Raw genomic sequence first — 21472 nt, 5'->3', positions numbered from 1 at the left:
GATGTTCAAATATATATCAAATTATTTTATTTTTCTCTCGGTGCGTATACATGTACTTCATTCTATATAGGACATTGTGTCTTGGATTTTTTTTCGGGACGCAGTTTATTTTATATATTTTTTATCTTAAAGTAAAAAAGAAAGCTCAAAGTTTTCACTAGCGGTTATGGTAAAAAATAAATAACTTTTATAACTGATGTAAAATACTAATTTGTCTCCTACTATGTTTAATAGAGATAAAAATAACATTCGCCAGCGGTATAGCATTTTTGTATGTGGTCTTCATTGAAAGATAATACGATAATATGAAAGACAATTGATGAAATATCATTCTCACCGTGACAGCCAAATAAAATTAAAGGAGAGAAAAAAAGGAAAGGAAAGGCTTGTACAACGCTTCATTTGGTTAGTTCAATGTTACCGGGCTTGCTTCAAGCGGGACAATAATAACATTACAAGAAGACACTAAAACCGCATTTATGACAATCTACACACGAAACATATTCCATACAGGGAAGGCCGTTTGTAAATGACCTTAGCTGTTACTAAGACGTTAAGCCATATAAACGAATCAAACTGTAAGGGACTTGTCGTGTTTGCATGCAGAACCGACTCCCCGCCTATGCGGCGTAGTGTCTGTGTCATGACATCTTCCAATTAAAAGGCTAGAACAACCAAAGTTTTCATGACAATTATTTATTGATGTGTCCCTTACAAATTACTCAAACATATTCGACACTAGGTATAAACTCACTTGGAGTACGGCTCATTGGTCAGGTTAGATTACGGGGTTACCTTTGGCTCAAAACTAGTGTAATATTATCGTAAATCTGGCGACTCAGTAAGGCGCAACCCCACATTACTGCATGCTTACAACCTCTCACAAAGGGAAAGTGTGGCCAATAAATGCCTTGCTACCACAGTTTACTCCACAATAACCTCCTTTCATGGCTAATCAGGCTATTTTTTCTTGTAATCGTTGAACAGAGCTTGATAATAATCCAATTGTTTCATACTGTACATATCTCCTAAAACATTTTGATGCAGCATTTTGCAGAATCAAAGCTTTATCCCTACACATGGCAAAAACTCCTAGTGCTCCTTACGATGGACAATGACAAACTGGTGTAGAGAACAATGGGAGAGTGGGGGTATAGGGATGGAAGGTGTGTATTTTTTAATCAACCTGTCTTTTTGTTCGAGGTTAAGAAGCATGCAGTATGTCAGTTATTGCATGATTTCTCGTCACTCGGGACATATTACTCGAAAGCCATGCAATAACTTTTACTTGCCAATGTCCCACTATGCCCCTTCTGGTAAATCTGGTGCTCAGGCAACCTTACGCCAACTTCGCCGGCATCCAGTCGCCCCGTTCGCCACAAAATCCCTGGCGTACACTCCTCCCCTGTCATTTCTGCAAACCTTGTGTGTGGGGCAATGAGGGCTGTCACTACTGAGTCACTAACATTATTTCAAGCAAAGTCTAAATCTTATCTACAGCTCTAGTGGACGAGTGACAGGGGCCAGTACACTGTCACGCCTTCCTTATATACCCGTGACCCAACCCAGCCAATTACGTCGTACTCACATGTATAGCCCAAGGCTACGTATACTACCGGGTCGTCTACTGAACACATGTAACGTTCACGTTCAATACCGACAGGTAACAATAATACTGAAACTTTACATAGACATACAAATTTATGACATAGACAAATAATAATGACAGATGCATATAAAAACCATATATAATATATTTTCTGTTCGCTCTAAAAGTCCCGTCGAATTGATCCTAATTATATATAAAGTTCGTCCAAAGAAATTCACAATCTTTGATGCCTCTCAAACAATGACTTCATAACACTCTAGAAATAAAAAAGAAATGATTCTGAAGCCTAAGATAACTTTCAATTGCGTAAACACTGGCTTTAACGTTTTATAAAGCTGGGCATCTTATTAATCATAATGTTACTTTTGGTATTGTGTATTAAGAATAATATAAACATTGGCATTTATATAACCGTTGATATTTTGAGTGAAGGAAACATTGCAATGATTTCGTTAGAATTCAATAACACTGACTATTATGACACTTTTCAATAGCAAGGCAGGTAGGACGTTAGAATTGTAAAAGGCAAGTAAATTTGAGAAATTGTTGTAATTTTTCTTTGTTACATTTGGCTTTTCGTTCCTGTTTGAGGAAGGCTAACAAACGGATTTTGTGTTTGTTTGATTGATTAATTAACGTCCTATTAACAGCTGTGGTCATGTTAGAACTACCTCCCATGTATGCGGTGTGTTGCATGTATTTTGTGCGAGGTGCGTGTTTTGGGAGACTGCGGTATATTCATGTTGTGTCTTCTTGTATAGTGGAACTGTTGCCCTTTTTATAGTGCTATATCACTGAAGCATGCCGCCGAAGACACCAACAACACACCTCACCCGGTCACATTATACTGACAGCTAACAAACGGAAAGCATTACTGTAATGGGAGGAGGTATTTAATTAATATGTCTGTCGAAAGAATTGGTGTGTAATCAACCAACCAAACAACATTACCAAACCCTGACAGAAACATTGAATTGATAAAAACATTTGACTTCAGAAATGTATCAAATCGTCTTCATTTTGTAAACAAACAGTAGCTCGTGTTTCCCAATACCGGTACCGAGAGGTGATCTACGTTTCCGGTCCAACTGTATGAGCTTTGTAAGATCAGCGATGGCACCCACACAGTTATGTGACATGGGTAAGAATTGTACATACAATATTTCGGATAAGTTTATAACTGTGCTTATAAGAAAATGTAATACATTTGTATAATAAAATGGATAATATGAATACGTTCAGTGACACAGTAATAAACAAAATATATGTGGAAATGTATATCATTCGCTTCAAGAAATGTATTTGCATGACACAATCATAGACTTTCAATATACAAAACTATAACCTTCATATATATTAAACTTTCATTTTTCAAGGCATACGAAATCAATTGAATGAACATACAGCATACATAGACGCTTCAATGTTGTATGGATCAACAAAAGAAGTTGAAAATCGATTACGGGAAGGACGCGGAGGTACGTAGTGATAAACCCTCGGGCAAAAAAAGACAAGAATGATATAACGATATAATAGAGCAACGTGTCTTCAGTAAGATGCTCTAAAAAGGACACGAGTTCTGATATTAAAGGAGAGAAAAAACCACAACCTTCCAAAACATGCAGTCGTGAACACACTGCAACACGTTGCACACAGCAACTAACTGTTAATAGGACAGTAATCTAATATACCAAATTAAGCAACAAGGATAAAGAGTGTGACTTAGGCATTGAATATGTATAAGGCAAACAGTTCAATTTCGTCATTAAAAATGGCAGACCGCAAATGTGTGTATTGTGGTATTGTATTTTTAGGTCATCTGACCCGAAGGGTCAGGATGACCAATTGTCATCATGCACCGTCCGTCCTCGTTCGACGTCCGGCGTGGGTAGACTTTTCATTCAAACTACTTTTTTCTCAATAACCAAAAGCCCCAGGGTACTGATACCGGTGATACTGGGATGATGGGCCCAAGTTTGTTCTTTACCTTCATTCAAGCTCACAGGGGGTCAAATAGGCTAAAATCTTTAAAATCGACTTCTCAAGAACCAGAAGGCCAAGAATAGTGATATATGGCCTGTAGCATGCTGGGATGACGGGACTACCAAGTTAACTTATCCCTGACATTTCGAAGTGAACACCTGTGGACCAAACGTTGCCTCACAACATGTCCACTACTTTCATTAGACAAACAAAGAGGCCTAGAGACCTTATATTTGTCCAGTGCCCTGGTGGCAGAAGTGACTTATAAAGTATGTATACAATTAACAATGCACTTAGACGCTTCACATTAAGTCCCACAGGGTCGTATAGGCCTAAAAACAAAAATTTTCTTAATGAATAATACAAGTGTCCTAGAAGACCAGATCCTTTGAGGCTTCCTGTGAAACTGCTATGTGATGTAGTGGGCTAAACCCAAGTTTGTTCACAATTAAATAAACATAGTGACCTTTCATTTCAAGAGTCTACATGGTGTCTAAATAAGCTTTAAATCATATAAAAAAGACCTATTATACAACACAACCGACCGAACAGCCTCCCAGGATTACCCATTATTTGGGCCTGCAGCATTTGCAGGGCATGTGCTTTGTTAGGACTTTACCAAGTTTAGTGCTAATGAATGACCTGACCTACATTCAAGGTCACAGGGGGTCAAATAGGCCAAAATCTTAAACGACTTCTTCTCAAAAACTGCAATGTCTAGGATGCTCATACTTCTTGAGAATAACTAGGAGGTCTAGATACCCGATATTAGGCCTGTGAAGTGCTTGGATGGAGAACTACCATGTTTGTTCAAATGAATGACCTTGACCTTCATCCAAGGTCACATAGGTCAAAAAGGCTAAAATCTTAAAATAACTTTTTTGTGAATAACTTGGAGGGCTAGAGACATGATATCGGGCATGTGACATGCTAAGATGAAGGACTACCATAATTGTTTCTAAAAAATGACATTGATGTTCATTCACAGGGGTCAAATAGGCTAAAATCTTTAAAGGACTATGTTGTATTGTGCCAATAGATGACCGTTAAGGCTCATGGGCCTCTTGTCTTCATTTTGTCGCTTTTCGAGTGAAATAAGCACAGAAAAGGCGCTTTTGAAACATTTTAATGATTTTAAAAACAAATGCATTAATCACAATAACTTTAGTATCCTTAACTTATATGTAATTCTATTTTTAGCAATTTTTTTATATTCAATTTCAATTTTATCAACAACACAATACATATACAATACATGTACATCCAAACTTATAAGCATTGCAACTATATCGATTTGTATAGAATTTGACAACTAAACATTAGGATAGGGTTGGCTATTTTATATGCCTTTACTTACTCTCTCACACACACATATATAAAGACAACACATACACCATGAGGTTTCATTTTATCTAAGAATTCCGTGTAATTATGTTCATGTATATAGTAAAATAAGGTTATCTATTATCAAATCAGCATCACGAGAACTGAATTTTGATAGTTCAAAAGAAATTCACTTCAATATGGAGTTAAGCGAAAACTTCAACACTTAATAATTGTAACAGAGTTTAGTTGAATATTGGAAAATTAAAATTAGTAAAAACAAAACTACATCATAGAGATATTAAGATCATATGTTAAGCCAGTTTTCAAGATTATTTTGTAGCTCAATGTTATGGTTAGCCTTATGTTTAACTATGATCCGCTTATGAGCTTTAAGTTTAACTTATTAAATTGATATCTTTTTCTAAACATTTCATTTTAAACAAATATTGCCTAAGTAATAGTAAAATAAGGTTATATACTATCAAGTCTGTATCACAAAAACCTGAATTTTCCAAATATGAATTCCTGTTTAATAAAATCAACAAATATGTTATTAGCATTAAGTAAATGTTTTAAAACTTGAAAGATTAGTTACTTTGTCACAGTCCCAAAACATATGTTCAATTGTTTCTGGGAAATTTCTACAGTATGTGTATTTATTGTCTGGTTTAATTCCCATTTTATGTAAAATTGTGTTTGTAGTTAAAATTATATGGTTGATTCTGTATAGAAGCCATCTAAGCTTTGTACTATTAATGGTTTTTAAAGACATTTACATAAAGGACTAGGTATGGTAAGGGCCTTTTGTGGCCCCCAAATCCGCTATTTTTTTAAAATCTGTCATTTAAAGATGTTAATCTTGCATTTCAAATATTAACTACATACCTGTCATATTTGATAGTGTTTTTAGGTAATATAGCAGTTCTAGTTGCCATGGCAACCATTTTTATTATACATAAATTATGCAAAATGTTTAAAAATCCATCAAAATTGGCCTTTTTTATGCAGTTTTTCATCTAGTTTACATAGAGCGCATTCTAGAACAAACTTTATATTTCTCAAAATGATGTATTCTTCGTGTCTGCTAATTCCCTTAAAATATAAAGTTTGTTCTAAGTTGTGCTCTATTGCTTTTAAAAGAAAAACTATCAAAAAATATGCCAAAATTGACCATAAATTCATCAAAATTGGCCTTTTTATGCAGTTTTTCATCTAGGTAACATAGAGCGCATTCTAGAACAAACTTTATATTTCTCGAAATAATGTATTCTTCGTGTCTGCTAATTCCCTTAAAATATAAAGTTTGTTCTAGGTTAAGCTCTATTGCTTTTAAAAGAAAAAAACTATCAAAAAATATGCCAAAATTGACCAAAACTCATCAAAATTGGCCTTTTTTATGCAGTTTTTTTCAAAAATTGACCAAATTTTCACATTTGCATAATTTATGCAAAGTTACCATGGTTATATAGCAAAATCATACTTTCTGTCAACAAAAATATCATTAAGTTTTTATCAGGGGCGTATTCAACATTTCAAAACGCAGCAACTTAATTTCTAAATACTTAATTTGAAATTTGGTAGATTAAGGGGCAAAAAAAGCGCCATTACCGTATCTAGTCCTTTCTTTCCATTGATTGACTTGGATATTAAAAGTTTGACCATTTTCTTTGTGATATGGGTTTTGTGTAATTATAACACAAGATTCTGTAGATGTCATGTGTTCTTTTGTATTTCTTAAGACATCTTTCAACTTTAACGGTATGTTTGGTTAAACAGATTACTGAAGAGAAAGTTTACATGTTTATTATTTATATATTATGTATAAAATGTTTTACTGCTCTAATAATACCATGAAATGTTAAAAAGTTTGATCTTATATCATATTTTTGTTGAAATTCTTCAAAACTATAAAAGCGTTCTAGCTTTTTTGACAAAATCATATAAATATACATTACTCCTTTCCTGAAAACATTCTTTGCAAAAAAACAAGTTTGTTGTTTATTTTGATGATATAATTATACCACAAAGGATTTTCAACAAATTTTATCATTGTAAGTATTAGACCCATCTATTTCAAAGTAATTTTGAGTTTTTGAAGTCCAAAATTCGCTAATGAAAATTTATCATAATATTGATCTGCAATATGCATCCAATTAGCATCATCTCATCTTTGTAAATCCGCCTTGCCCATGTTGCCTTGAAATTCTTTTTTTTAGAAACATACATTTTTCTTAATACTTTAGGTCTTCTTAAGATGGGTCCGAATGGCTTCCTCCCACCAGCTCCGGATATAACACATGTAGACTATCAGCACCCGGAGAATTCTGCTTTGACGCTGGTAAGATATCTTGTTTTTTTATAAAATCATCGTTAGACATGAAAATCAACACACGTACTATCTACTTAAAATAAAACGAGACAATAACATATACCAATTTTAATCAAATACATTCATGTATTTTACTTTGTTATATTAATGATAGATATCACGAAAAATACTTTGAAAGACGCAAAGTAAAACTAATATCAATAAAATGTGCTTAAAACTCTCAAATAGATAAGTCATCCTGAAACTAGTTAAAATAACGCCTAAAACGTGTCTCTATGTCACGTCATACACAAAAATAGCAGTCATTTTTTATTTGAATCCAAAACGAGCTTTTTGTCATGGAAAAATTTGGGTGGATATTTCATGTGACACCCTATTAATTTCAGATGAGAAACATTTTTGCCCAACTCTTAGTGCAAGTACATTAAATTAGCCTATCATAATTGAGCTAAAGTAAAACGCTACGCGGATTCACAATTTGCTAAAAAAAAAAAAAAAAATCTTCCATACCCCGTTTAAATTAAAAATTATTACATCAATGCCGTAAAGCAGTACGTTAATCTAATAACCTAAAGCATCTCTGCACCTTCGTGTTGACACCTAAATCGTAATATATTTGTATAAACATGTGTATACATAAAAAAAATATTAACATGTTGCCAAGAAGAGAACACAGACAATTATAATATCTTTTGCATTATATTTTAACACTTTAACTTGCCCTGTAATTTTAAACAGAGAATGTGATTTCGAATATACAGTTGTGTGACCGCACAACGTTACACGTTGTGCGCACGAGGTAGGAACGATGTCTGGGCGATAGTTATCGTGGTTGATATAAATTTAGGAATTCAATTTTATTGGGAAAACATTCGAAACGATGACGGGCTTTATTTCTACTGTATTGTAGACATGGTAAATCTAAATGTGATATATATAGGATATCCATAAAATATCAAATATGTGTTTTGTTTTGTTTTGTTGACTTGACAATTCACATACTTGGGGTCAATAAACATCTGCAACACTGGCTAATTAAACCTTGATAATGTTGATTTACTAGGTATTTAATAAATATCTTCAAACTATTTTTTTTTCTATTTTCAACTTAACAATATTTCAGTTTTAAAATATCATTATTTATCTTTAAACTTAAACCAAACACATAAATATTTTAAAGCAGGGCAACTTTATCAATTAAAACTACTGTCATGTGGTCTCATTAAGAAATTACATTAGATATTCACTAAAATCGTTTGGAAGATACAGTGTACATGTACATATGGATGTATCTACATTTATATATTAGCTACATTATAGATTTTACCTGAAATTTATATAGTATATCATCTTATTATCTGGTTTTAGTACGTTCATTATACGGTATTCACATCCTTTTTCTATACTAGATCTGTTTGACTTGAAGGTAAAACAATTCATGGCCAGATGGCAGGATTAGTGTCAGAGCGGCGAAAACCACATACATGTACTGAATGTAGCTATATGTTTGGGATGGGGCTGGGGTATAAGGGAGCCCCAGGCAGTTTTTGGAACGTTGTGCGATCACACAACTGCTTAATTTTGTTCTGTTTTTATGGAATCCCCATTAATGCACATAAAGTATCATGTCGTCTTTCTCATATTCAAAAAGCACGTATATCAAAATGTATAATAACTTTTAATATTTATTTATTAATCTATAATTTGTTTTATGGACATATTGATATTTGTCAATGGCCCTGCAGGTAGGGCGTTAGAATTGTACCTGCTGCCCCTATTGCATGATCGTAAAAGGCGACTAAATTTAGGATCTTATCTTTTCTCTTCTTCCTAACTGACTTTATCTTTCCTAATGCCTCCCTTGGCACCGCCTCACTTTTGGCCTTGAGTTGAGCGTTCGCCCCTGTGAGGAAGGCTCTGGGTTCTGTCCCCTGGCCGAGACACACCAAAGTCTATAAAAGTGGTAGTTTCTGCTCCTGCTTAGCGCTCAGCATACAGGGAGCGGGACGACTGGTTGGCCCGTTGTCAGTATAATGTGACCGGGTGGGGTGTGTTGCTTGGTGTCTTCGGCGGCATGCTTCAGTGATATAGCACTATAAAAAGGGCAATAGTTCCACTATACAAGAAGACACAACACGAATATACCGCAGTCTCCCAAAACGCGCACCTCGCACAACATACACGCAACACTACGCATACATGGGAGGCCGTCCTTACATGACCATAGCTGTTAATAGGACGTTAATAAATCGAACGAACAAACAAACAAATGTTATAACAACGATTATCATAATATTTTAAGTTGTTATGCTTTGTTTCTGTTACTGTCCGTTAATCCTATTAATTTTTATTCCATGTAACAACTATGTCTCCCTCCCCTTTCCTTGTTAGAGTTCGTGTTCTTTATGTTTTAGCCGAACCCAGGAATACCATAGTGCCGTCATTAGCCTCTCTATACATAATTTTACTCAGAGAACACAACAGAATCGCCACTCAACTCCAGATATTGAATCCGTCTTGGTTGGATGAGAATCTTTTTCAGGAAACTCGGAAAATAATAGCAGCTTTATTCCAACACATCACCTACAATGAGTATTTACCCGTACTTATAAGTGATGCACACATGCGAACACATGGTTTGTATTCTACTGCCAATGGTCACCATACAGTGTACAACCCACTGGTCAATCCTACCACTGCAAACGTGGTCGGGGCGGCGGCCTTAAGAGTTGGCCATTCAACGGTCCCAGACACCCATGGACTAAGGAACATTCAAACTCAGCAAACAGTGGAGGTGCCAACAGAAACAACCTATCTGAGACCTGCCTTGCTGTTTGCCAACAATGGACGAGGAGCGGACATGCACAACTTCTGGCAGCTCAATTCGAAACAGGCAAACTCAGACAGATTATTTCAAGGTGCTGTAAGGGATAACTTATTACTTAATGAAATGGGTGTGGCTTTTGATTTAGCTGCGTATAATATTCAGAGAGGACGTGATCATGGCTTACCGTCTTACAATACCTGGAGACAATGGTGTGGTCTACAGCCCGCCCTCCACTTCGGCGTTGCTCCAGGGGGACTAATACACCACGATCCCCAGTCTGCACATCGCTTGGCTGCCCTTTACAAGTATGTTCTTAGTTTCCTGATCTTGTTTGTAATACTTTGGTTTGATTGTTGAAATATGCCTGGATGTTAAATAATACCAAAAATACACGCCGTCATGAGTCAAATACAAAATTTAGTTATTTCCTTATATAACTTTTAATAAATACTTAACTCTCTTTCGATTCATTTACAATACTTATTTGTAATCTCATTTACTTTTGTAGACATCCTAGTGATATTGACCTGTTTACTGGTGGCGTATCTGAAATGAAACTCAAAGGTTCAATGAATGGACCAACTTTCTCGTGTATCATAGCTAAGCAGTTCCAATTGTTAAAACAGGGAGACAGGTTCTGGTATGAAAATAACATTCCAGGTATTGGTTTCAATGCAGGTAAGTACTATTCTGTCTTACTTATGTCTTGTTCATGGATGCAATTAAACCAGCAATAGTCTACTATTACAAAACCACACATCAGGAGAATACCGCAGCCTCCCAAATAATCCAGACAATCACTCATACACACTAGTTTTCCTACCCTGGCCGAGACACACCAGAGTCTATAAAAGTAGCAGTTTCTGCGCCTAGCGCACAGTATCGGGCGAGTGGGACGTCTGGTTTGCCATTTTTCAGTATCTTGTGACCGGTTGGGATGTGCTGTCTGATGTCAAGAGGACACAACACTAATATACCAGTTTCCTTAAACACACACCTCGCACTTCACACACGCAAGACACCACACACCGGTGAGGCCATCCTCAATGACTCTTGCTGTTAATAGGACGTAAATATAATAAACCACATCAAACATCCAACCAAGCAGAGAATGAAGTCTGCCTATAATTACCTTAGCATTTGCAAACATTTACCAGACGGGGTTTGCAAGAAAAATGGTTTTCATTTGTTAAAGCTAACAAAAACATCGTGGTTTGTGCATTATCAGAAAATCCGAATACTAGTATCCAATTAGAGGAATGAAAACAGACATTTATTTTTTACATTTGGAAATGCATTCGTTAGTTGTGTTAAATCAATAATTCTTATTACGTTTAATAATCTAGAGAGGTTGTTTTATACAAATATTCCAACTGCTATCATTTCAAATCCTTGGGCTGCATTGCATTATTGCTACGGTATGATTATGATGAGGGCTATTGTTTTGATGTCATATTAAAAATTAATCAGGTGAAAATGATATATACCCGGTATGTCAATTCATTACAACGCAAGCTATTAAAATCTAAGACACAGAAGCATTTTCAAATAGAGCCTTCATGTTAACTTAGTAATATAGTAATGGAAATGTGACATTATTTTTATTAAAAAATATTCCGCGAAAGCTTAACACATTTTAAATAAACTTAACTTCTAACATCCATATATCAGTCTTTCAAATTTTTTTTCAAACTTGAGTTGAGTAATGTTTAAATCGCCCGCGATAACTTAGTGTTCACAAAATATGCAATCATTTCCCATGCTTTGCCTTGATTTGTCAAGGTTAACAAATAATGATAACAATTTAAATTTTAATGTATTTATATTTATAGTGAAAAACGGTTTTACAATAACCGTTTGCATCAAATTGCGTCAGCAACGAACTAACATTATACAAAGAAAGTTTATTCTTGTGAATAGCGTTGACCTCTGTTATTTTTAAAGGATTCCAAAATGCTAATATACATAAACATATTTTGAACACATCACACACGTCGATACGTATCTTTGGTGTGGTTATTTGTTTACTACAATGCTATGTATATGCTATAACTTGTTGGTTTTGTAAGCGTTCCTGATGATTACCATCTATATAATGGAGCCGTCTTATTAGATCGAATTGTTCCATAATTCAAAATAATAGCGGCATTACTATACCAATCTAAATACCCCGGTAGATTATTTATTACCAAATGAAGGCTAAGAACGATTCAGTTATTGTCAATCTCTAGGGCACGAGAGTCACACGTTACATTTTGTATACGGTGAAATGTGGTGTTGATTTTAAGATAAAATACACTTTTGTTTTCTTTTTTTTCAGCTCAATTAAATGAAATTAAAAAAATCCGTCTTTCCCAAATTATGTGTCGTAACGCAGGGATCCCACGAATCCAACCTAATGCATTACGAGTACCGTCCTTACAGTAAGTATGACTATATGTTGTTCATTCTTCGGGGTTCAAAATTATGCTATGGAATATTCTATTGTGATTTTATAGATAGATACGATATTCGTTATAAAAAAACCTCGGATTATTTACTTAAATAATGCAACATTTAATTATGTACTTAATAAATAAAACATATAAGAGACAGAATACCTGATTGGGTGATAACAGCATGGGTATCTACGGTGTACGCCAAAGTTTAAACTTTGGCCGAACATGAAATTTGATATTTCCATCCTTTGAGTAGATGAAAGAAGATACGGTAATCGTGTCAAATTGAATATGATTTTATGTTGTTTTTTTCTTTCAACATCAGAAACCCACTTGTAAGTTGTGCATCACTACCAAGTCTTGACCTACGCTTCTGGAGTGCGGGTCCCCAGCCAATGAATAGAAGAGTTTTGTTAAACCGCCGGATTATAGTACCTACTAATCCTGTGGCCATTTTGACAGCACCATCCCATTTAAGGCGGCGTTTCATAGCATAATATAAATCCTGCGTTATAATAAACAGAACTTTGATTCAAATGATTTGTTTTTGTTGTTGTTTTTTCCCGCTAACATTGTAATATGGCCGTGTGGGGTGTGCTTCCTCAGTGACTTGTTATTGGCATCATGCATCAGTGGGATAACAGACACCCAAACACGCATGCTGGGGGGGGCGTCCATACATAAATCTGATTTCAGATATCTCAGAAACAATTAATTTATTGCCAACTGTAATGTAACTTTTGAGTGCAATAAATACTGTTTTTGGATAATTGTTCTTCAACAAGTATGCCTGTGAGGAAGGCTCTAGGTTCTGTCCCCTGATCGAGACACACCAAAGTCTATAAAAGTTGTAGTTTCTGCTCCTGCTTAGCGCTCAACATACAGGGAGTGGGGCGACTGGTTCACCCATTCCACTATACAACAGACACAACACGAACATACCGCATTCTCCCAAACTACGCACCTCGCACTTCACACACGCTACACACTGCATACATGGGAGGCTGTAACTTCTTTTGGATGCATCTTTCAATGCATACGGACATTAGATATCAATAACTTTCTTTCCGTGACACTTACAAGAGAAAATCCCAACTACTCAACAACCAATGTATGGAAAGTCGTTCATTAGATAAAGGCCCTTCTTTTCTACTTGAACTTTCTTGTGAATAGACCTACACGATCTTGTATACAGGTCCCTAGTAAATTCTTCTCTCCTTCTTACCCATTGAAGTGCAAGGACTTTTACATCTGTTTCATATTTTGACATGATAGTTTTCAGGAGGGATGGAGGACAATGATGGCGATCTACTGCTTCACAAATCTTGTAGAAGTTTGAAGCTGTCAAACGGCCATATCGCATCATCTTCCAGACTTGATTTCCAGACTGCCTACGGGTGCTGCTCTCAATATCCTTAACAACATCTGGTGCATATTTTCAAAGGCTCTCTATAAATGTTTCTGCAGTAGGATTATTATCACTCACGTTCTTAATGTGGTTGTTAATTGAATAGGCAAGACATGAATTATGCCTCTGTTCAGCTGGTTCATCCGTATCCTCATCCATTATATCCATTGCCTGATCATCGAAGCAGCTGAAACATAATGAATGAAAATACCGTCGGCTTTTTTGTACATTTCTAAGCTAATAAGCTAAGCTGTTTGGATACAAACTTATTTGTAAAAATACAACTAAATTATGAGACTTTTTGCAATACAGTAAAGAATAATTAGTTTTACATCACGCATACAATTAATATAACAACACTTTAATTTACCCTAGTGAAACAACTAACTTTCACCATAAGTGCATATATGTTAAGGAATCTTTTGGTTTGAAGATAAACAACAATAACTTGTTTCCTAGTTTAGATTATCAATTTGAGATTCTGCATTTGCCGTTATGTATTATGAAAACCCTTATCGTGTACGGTACCTGTATAAGTTGCTCAGTGAAGTCTTTTATATCCATAGATTCTCTGTCACGGACAAGGCATGGATCGTAGGTGTCTAAAGACTTTTTTCTAACCTCATTTAATACAGAAAACCCCGTAAATTTAGATAAATACATTATATGTACATGTCTTATGCATACATGTTCTACGTGTTAAAGTTTTATTCTAAAACTACACTAAATTATGTTACTAACTGAATCTGTCATGCATTTTTATACTTTGAAAAACAAAACAAAAAACAAACATAGAAAATGCATTGTAGATACAGTAAGTGCCATAGTTATGTATGTATACATTTTTATGTATACTTTCAACTTCAGATCAATGTTAATCAAAAAATCTACAGTGAATTCGGGCTATAAGATACATACATGTAATGTAATTTAAAAAAAATGCTCAAATTTCTTAAAAAATTACTATGACTCTTCTGGTTTCACATTGACAAAACAATAAATACAGGGTGTCCCATAAATTATGTTACACTTTCAAAGTTCAATATTTTCTTTAATGCAGCACGAAAAGCACCAGGATTTCATCTAAAAGCCTGTAATTATACATTTCATATTTCGATTAACAAACAGCTTAACAAACAAATCAAAGTAATCTTAGCAACGATAATCACAAAAGACACGTTTTTGAAAAATGCGGTAAAACGACGTTATCCTTGATATTTGAGCAACATGTGATCAGTAGCATTGGAGAATTTCTTATTTTATAATGCCTAATTAATGCATTGAACATTATTTTCTAGTGAGGTAAAAAAACGGTATAAAGCTAGTATATTAATAATCCGAAATAAAAGGCCAAAATAAATTCAAAGTAAAATCAAAATCATTTTCTAGTGTTGGTGATTTTTGATGTACTTCTGGTAATACTCACACAGGAGAAAAGATTTGAGTTGTGTGGAACTGGGGCATTACATGACCAAAAACAGTGTTTTGCAAAGTATAAAACATTTCACAGTGCGTGTATAATGTCCTCTTGACGTGGCAATATCTTAAAAGTGTTTACATTATTATGACGTCAGTGGTTTTCAACATAATCAAATTATCAATATGTATTATGCATACAATAAACTGCCCTGCAGGTAGGGCGTTAGAATTGTACCTGCTGCCCCTAATGCATGATCGTAAAAGGCGACTAAATTTAGGATTTTATCTTTTCTCTTCTTCCTAACCGACTTTATTTTCCCTTAATGCATCCCTTGGCATCGCCTCACTTTTGGCCTCGAGTTGAGCGTTCGCCCACCTGTGTTAGGAAGGTTTGGGTTCTGTCCCCTGGCTGATAACACACACCAAATTCTATAAAAAGTGGTAGTTTTTCTGCTCCTGCTTAGCGCTCAGCATACAGGGAGTGGGACGACTGGTTCGCCTGTTGTCAGTATAATGTGACCGGGTGGGGTGTGTTGCTTGGTGTCTTCGGCGTGTCTTCGGCGGCATAATACAAGCTTTTTAATAACTGATATAGCACTATTGCAAAAAAAGGCGAACAGTTCCACTATGCAAGTCTCAAGACACACTGGTTCGCCTGTTGTCAGTATAATGTGGACCGGGTGGGGTGTGTTGCTTGGTGTCTTCGGCGGCATGCTTCAGTGATATAGCACTATAAAAAGGGCAACAGTTCCACTATACAAGAAGACACAACATGAATATACTGCAGTCTCCCAAAACACGCACCTCCCCACACCATACGCTCAATACACCGCATGCATGGGAGGCCGTTCTTAAATGTTTGTTTGTTTGATTAATTAACGTCCTATTAACAGCTATGGTCATGTAAGGACGGCCTCCCATGTATGCGGTGTGTTGCGTGTATGTTGTGCGAGGTGCGTGTTTTGGGAGACTGCGGTATATTCATGTTGTGTCTTCTTGTATAGTGGAACTTTTGCCCTTTTTATAGTGCTATATCACTGAAGCATGCCGCCGAAGACACCAAGCAACACACCCCACCCGGTCACATTATACTGACAACGGGCGAACCAGTCGCCCTACTATGACTTCTCCTCGGACATTTCATCCATTTGTTTCCCCCCTCAGTTACTGACTTGACCCTTCGATAATCTTCAAAGCTTCATCATTTACGAGCTCGCTGAGGATGATGACGACATCGCACCGTTCCGATTTCTGCTAATAACCCCATTTACGTATTACTTAATGTTTCGATGGTTCTTTTTCTTTTCAATTTAAAAATGCTTCGCTTAACTACATCAGTAGAGAATTTTTTGTAGATTAAATGAATGATAAACTTTATATATAAATATATAGAAAATATTGCAATCATTTTGACTTGGCCCAATTCATTGTCTGAAATAGATAATTATAAGATCTTTTGAAAATAACGAGATCAAACATTGATGGATTTTTTTTTTTCTTATATATTGTATTTATTTTTAAGTTTTGGTTAATATATTTTTACTAACCGGCCAATATACAATTGCAGTTAGGCTGACATGACCTCATCCGTGGATTTCTTGATTGAAAACCATAGATGATAATACTTTGTATTCATATAGGTCTTATCTCGCTGCGTTGGCTTCACCTTTGCCCGGAACACACGAACGCTGGCATCGCCAATGTTGAACATGCCCGTCAACAAACAAATGGAGGTCCTCAGAACTCTTATAAGCCTTAAGTCTTTTATGTCGTAATCGGAGGTTTTGTGCAAGGAATGGTTAAAAATGTCATACATGGTAAATGTTAAAGGTGTGTTTGAAAAATCACTGGTGAAAGAAGCGTCTAAAAATGGGTCGGAGATTGGCAAGTTGGAAAGGTTTTTGCTATGGATCAGCTACAGATGACTGAGACGTGAAGTCCGGATTCTAATGGTAGATCGAGGGATTTCATCGCCTCGCACTGTTCGATCAGCTTAACTTTCTTAAAATTTATTTCGTTGATATTCCCCTCTGTGATAAATATTGAGAGATTGAAATCATTGCTGCCTATCATTTGTAAACAAAGGAATTGTGGAAGTGTCTGGTGTTTGCGATTATAAAGGCAAAAAACACTAACACTCGTGTCTATGTAATAAAGTCTGAATGCTTGTGGCATAAAAGCTATTTAACTCGCTGAATTACTTTCATTTTGCATGGCGTTATAATCCTCTATTAAGGACATCAATTTAATGATATCACAGAAAACTAATATTTACGTATTTATGATTCCAAATATTATGATTTGGAAGTATGAATTACAACACTTCAATAAAATCAATATCAATAGTGATACTTGAATAATCGCATACGTCTAAAAAGCTAAAACAACAGTCTAAACACCGACTGTGGAAATTGTACAATTGATTAGATCTAAATCTGCATTGGTTGTGTCTCCTTGTAATAGAGCTACTCGCCCATTTTTGTCATGTTTTTCTTACTGATGCTTAAATAACAACAACACCCCTAACCGCTTACATTATAATGACAACAGGCAAACCAAAACGTTCTATTCCTTTTTATGATGTAAACCGGAGCAGCTTATTCCAATGGGGACAACCTACGTCACAGAAAGTGAAATCGGGCATCAACAAAAACAATGCATAAATAAAATGCCCCTTCAATAATGAAAATCGGCTGAAATTTTTAGAACGATTAAATTGCCAAGGAATCTTCTAAACCTATACGATGGCTTGTCAATGGACAGTGTATTGTAAGAGACTCTAGTGAAGAAATTGTATTAGATATCGTCAGAAACTAGCTCAGATTAGTGTATACAGCCCTCGAAACGAATATTTTCAGGTCAGCAGGGGATTAGTCTGGTACACATTTGTATTCACTATAAGATACGTTTATAAATTGCTAGTATTAAATAGAACTTGTGCTTGCAACAGAAAAACTGTTCAGCCAGTAGTACTAATATGTGAAGGATATGACTGTTGGATGAAAACGTGTGAATTGTGTTCATTTCAATTATAGTCTTAGCTAGTGGGAGGGAATCATATACGCGTTGCTTTAATTAGAAATTATGAAAGTGATATTCGGATCACACACTATAAAAGCTATATAGTCGGGGTAACTTTGGTCACATCCAAAGTTACGAAAATCTGTGGAGGAATGTACGCTCAAAAAAACTCTTTATTGAAGAATATTGATCTGATCTTGAAAGACGACTTTTTAATCCCCCTCATCAGCAAATGGTTAACGAGCTATTGAAATCGCTTTTCGTCTATTGCTCATCATCCGTCCGTCTTTTTTCCAAAGCATGGCTATTGGTCACATTTTATTCTACCGAAGTGAACATGTCAAGTGTATTTTTTTAAACTTTATTGTTATTTACTGATATAAAATACATGTACCTTATATTTCAAGTAGTAGCTATCGTTCATATTACCCGCTACAAAAGTGACATACCTGTATAACCTAGTTGGTGGTTTGTTGTGTTTTTAAAAAGGACGTCGTTCACAGGGTAACGTTCACATCCAAAGATTTTGAAATGGATTGTCGCTTCGTAAAGATTGCTGAAATTTTGCAGCGTTTGTTTTCCCTAACTAATCATTTAGGTAAAGAGGAATATACTACCGAGATACATGATAAATGATTAACTATTATCGTAACATTTTTTTTTGCTGAATACTTTGGTTATTCGTACACTGTTTATTTTTTCGTTTTGTCTATACATGTATTTGTACACACCCTTTGTTCTTGCCTGGTTGTTCTTGCATTGTCTTTGCGTGGAATGTTTGCTGAAGCAAAGTAGAACTGAGGCAATCTTTACCAAGCAGACAAATTACATCTCCATGGCAGTACCATTTGTACTATTTTGAAGTATGTTTCTGTGTTAAAGTAATTATAATTTAAAAACTTCGCAGTGACAATATACAAGAAAACTACATAAAACTTCAAGATGTAAAGGCATCCGATGTAAACAAAAGGAAAATAGCCATCACTGATCTAGAAGCTACAGAAAAATACGTTGATTACATTGATTGACAGGAGATCTTATACGGTTTTTTGCTGATTGAGTTAAAGTTCAGTTATTCGGTTAATGTTTCGACTTTTATAGTTCGCCGGCCTATGTATTTTATTCTAATGTACGAGAGGATTGAATAGGTACTTAAGTTATAGCAATCTTAAAACTCAATAACACTAATGTTCTTTAGACATACAATTATATTTTAAATGCTAATCAGTTGATTTCATGCAAATTTGCATGGGCCAAGTGATATCGTGCAGTGTCGTTTACAATTGAGAATTTTAGCAAAATCGGTCTTTTTTTAACAAGTTGGTCCAATAGCTTTAGAGCTTTCATGTGTTATAGAAGTAACAGATGTATGCCTGGGGGCAGTGCATAACTCCCCCGTAATTCGTCAACTGAATGAAATTTAATGAATATATTTTCATTTGTATAACACTTGATATAACATTCCTTGATATTTGTATGCTATAAAAGAAAAAAATCAATTTAGTCATGGACGAATATGTCAGCCATTTTCTGTGATCGATGGCTCACAAAAATTATGGACATCACATAAAAATAAAGCGGATAGCAGATCATGCACCCGTCTGGAATGTCAAATGCGCTTGGTAAATGTATACATATTAGCGTTGCAGTGAAAAAGTAAATATATGTATTATGAATGCTATAATAAAGCACCGTGGTAGTCAAATAAATTCAAGATAGCCATTATTTTGTAAATCTTATCTGTCTCAAAATGAGCATTTAATAAATACAATCCTATGTTAAAATTGATTATCAAAATGTCTATATCGAACCAGATATTTGGATAATTGTATGTCTACATGGTAACAAACTTCAAGTTGTCGACTACCGCGGTATAGTTTACCCAATTGGTTGCAAGTATACACCAACAGGCACTCGAGTAAAGAGAGAGTTTACATGCTTGTTACTTATAAAATTTCCTAGAAAGGATTTTATTATTATGTGATTAAGCTTACATGTGGAATTCGAACCACAGCAACTCAAATTCAAGAAAGATGACTTTTCTAAACATGAAATTTGAATAAAAGATTCTTAAAAACTCTCTGGCAAATACATGTACATGTAAACGGTATCGAAAAAATGTCGGAATTTCGGATTGATTCCGTAACCTATATTATACATAAACTTGGATCTTACCATTTTGAAACTCCACTGCCAGTTTACTTATCAGAGAATATATACATGAAAATCAAAAGATCGGGTTGACGGTTGGATCGAGCATTGGGGTAAGGCTATATTTATAGCTCGCCAACCATTTGCTGATGGTGGGTTTAAAAGATCAATTCAATAAAAGTATTTTGACGGGGTATATCCATTGGAGTTGCATGAATGCGTATATAACGATTACATGTACAATGCTGGTAATATTCAGTTTTCGCAACTCTTGGATGTGGGACCGTTACCCCTAAAGTTCTAAATGTGACGATATCACTTTCATAATTTCTAATTAAATGAAACCGTCTATGTTTCTCCACAAGCAGATATAATAAATGAAATATTTTCTTTCAACAGTCCATTTATTACATTATTAGTAAACGGGACGGTTTATGTGACAGCAAAATTTATTTATTTACAACTTTTAACGTTTTATTGAATAAAATGTGACCGATATCCCTGCTGTCGAAAAATATTGTGTCGAGGTGTTTGCAGCTAGTTTGATCATAATTAATAGCTTCGTATACACTGTTTTCACGTGTTTTCCCGGTGAGAACCTGATATGGAATTTATATGTAACACATGACACATGTTCTTGACCATTAATTTAGGGCAAACTATTGAGAAAATATAAAATTAATTCTTCCCAAGTGGTTTCTTAGAAAATGTACATATGCATATAAAGCATGCACTTGAACCGCGTGTATCTTTTTGGGGGTTTATACAGTCGACAAAGTGACGTCTTAAATCATCTACAACCAGTCTTTGGAGAGAAACAATAGACGATATTCTATCAACCGAAATCAATCGATTGGAACAACATTCAATTTATGGTACTTTTGACTCGATCACATGGTTGAACACATTCATGTGGAAATTAAAGGGATAAAATTACACGAAGTTATGTTGTAGCTGAAAC

The 21472-nt window shown here is 35.2% G+C and overlaps 1 pseudogene; it reads left to right on the top strand.

The window, feature by feature from the left end:
- The window catches only part of LOC138334442 (peroxidase-like protein), a 19043-nt pseudogene extending 6028 nt beyond the window's left edge, over nucleotides 1-13015 (top strand).
- The last annotated feature ends 8457 nt before the right edge of the window (nucleotides 13016-21472 follow it).

Source organism: Argopecten irradians, chromosome 11 (assembly GCF_041381155.1).
Source record: "Argopecten irradians isolate NY chromosome 11, Ai_NY, whole genome shotgun sequence".
NCBI classification, from domain to species: Eukaryota; Metazoa; Mollusca; class Bivalvia; order Pectinida; family Pectinidae; genus Argopecten; species Argopecten irradians.
Note: the sequence above shows the minus strand (reverse complement) of the source record. Positions and strands in the feature narration are given on the sequence as shown.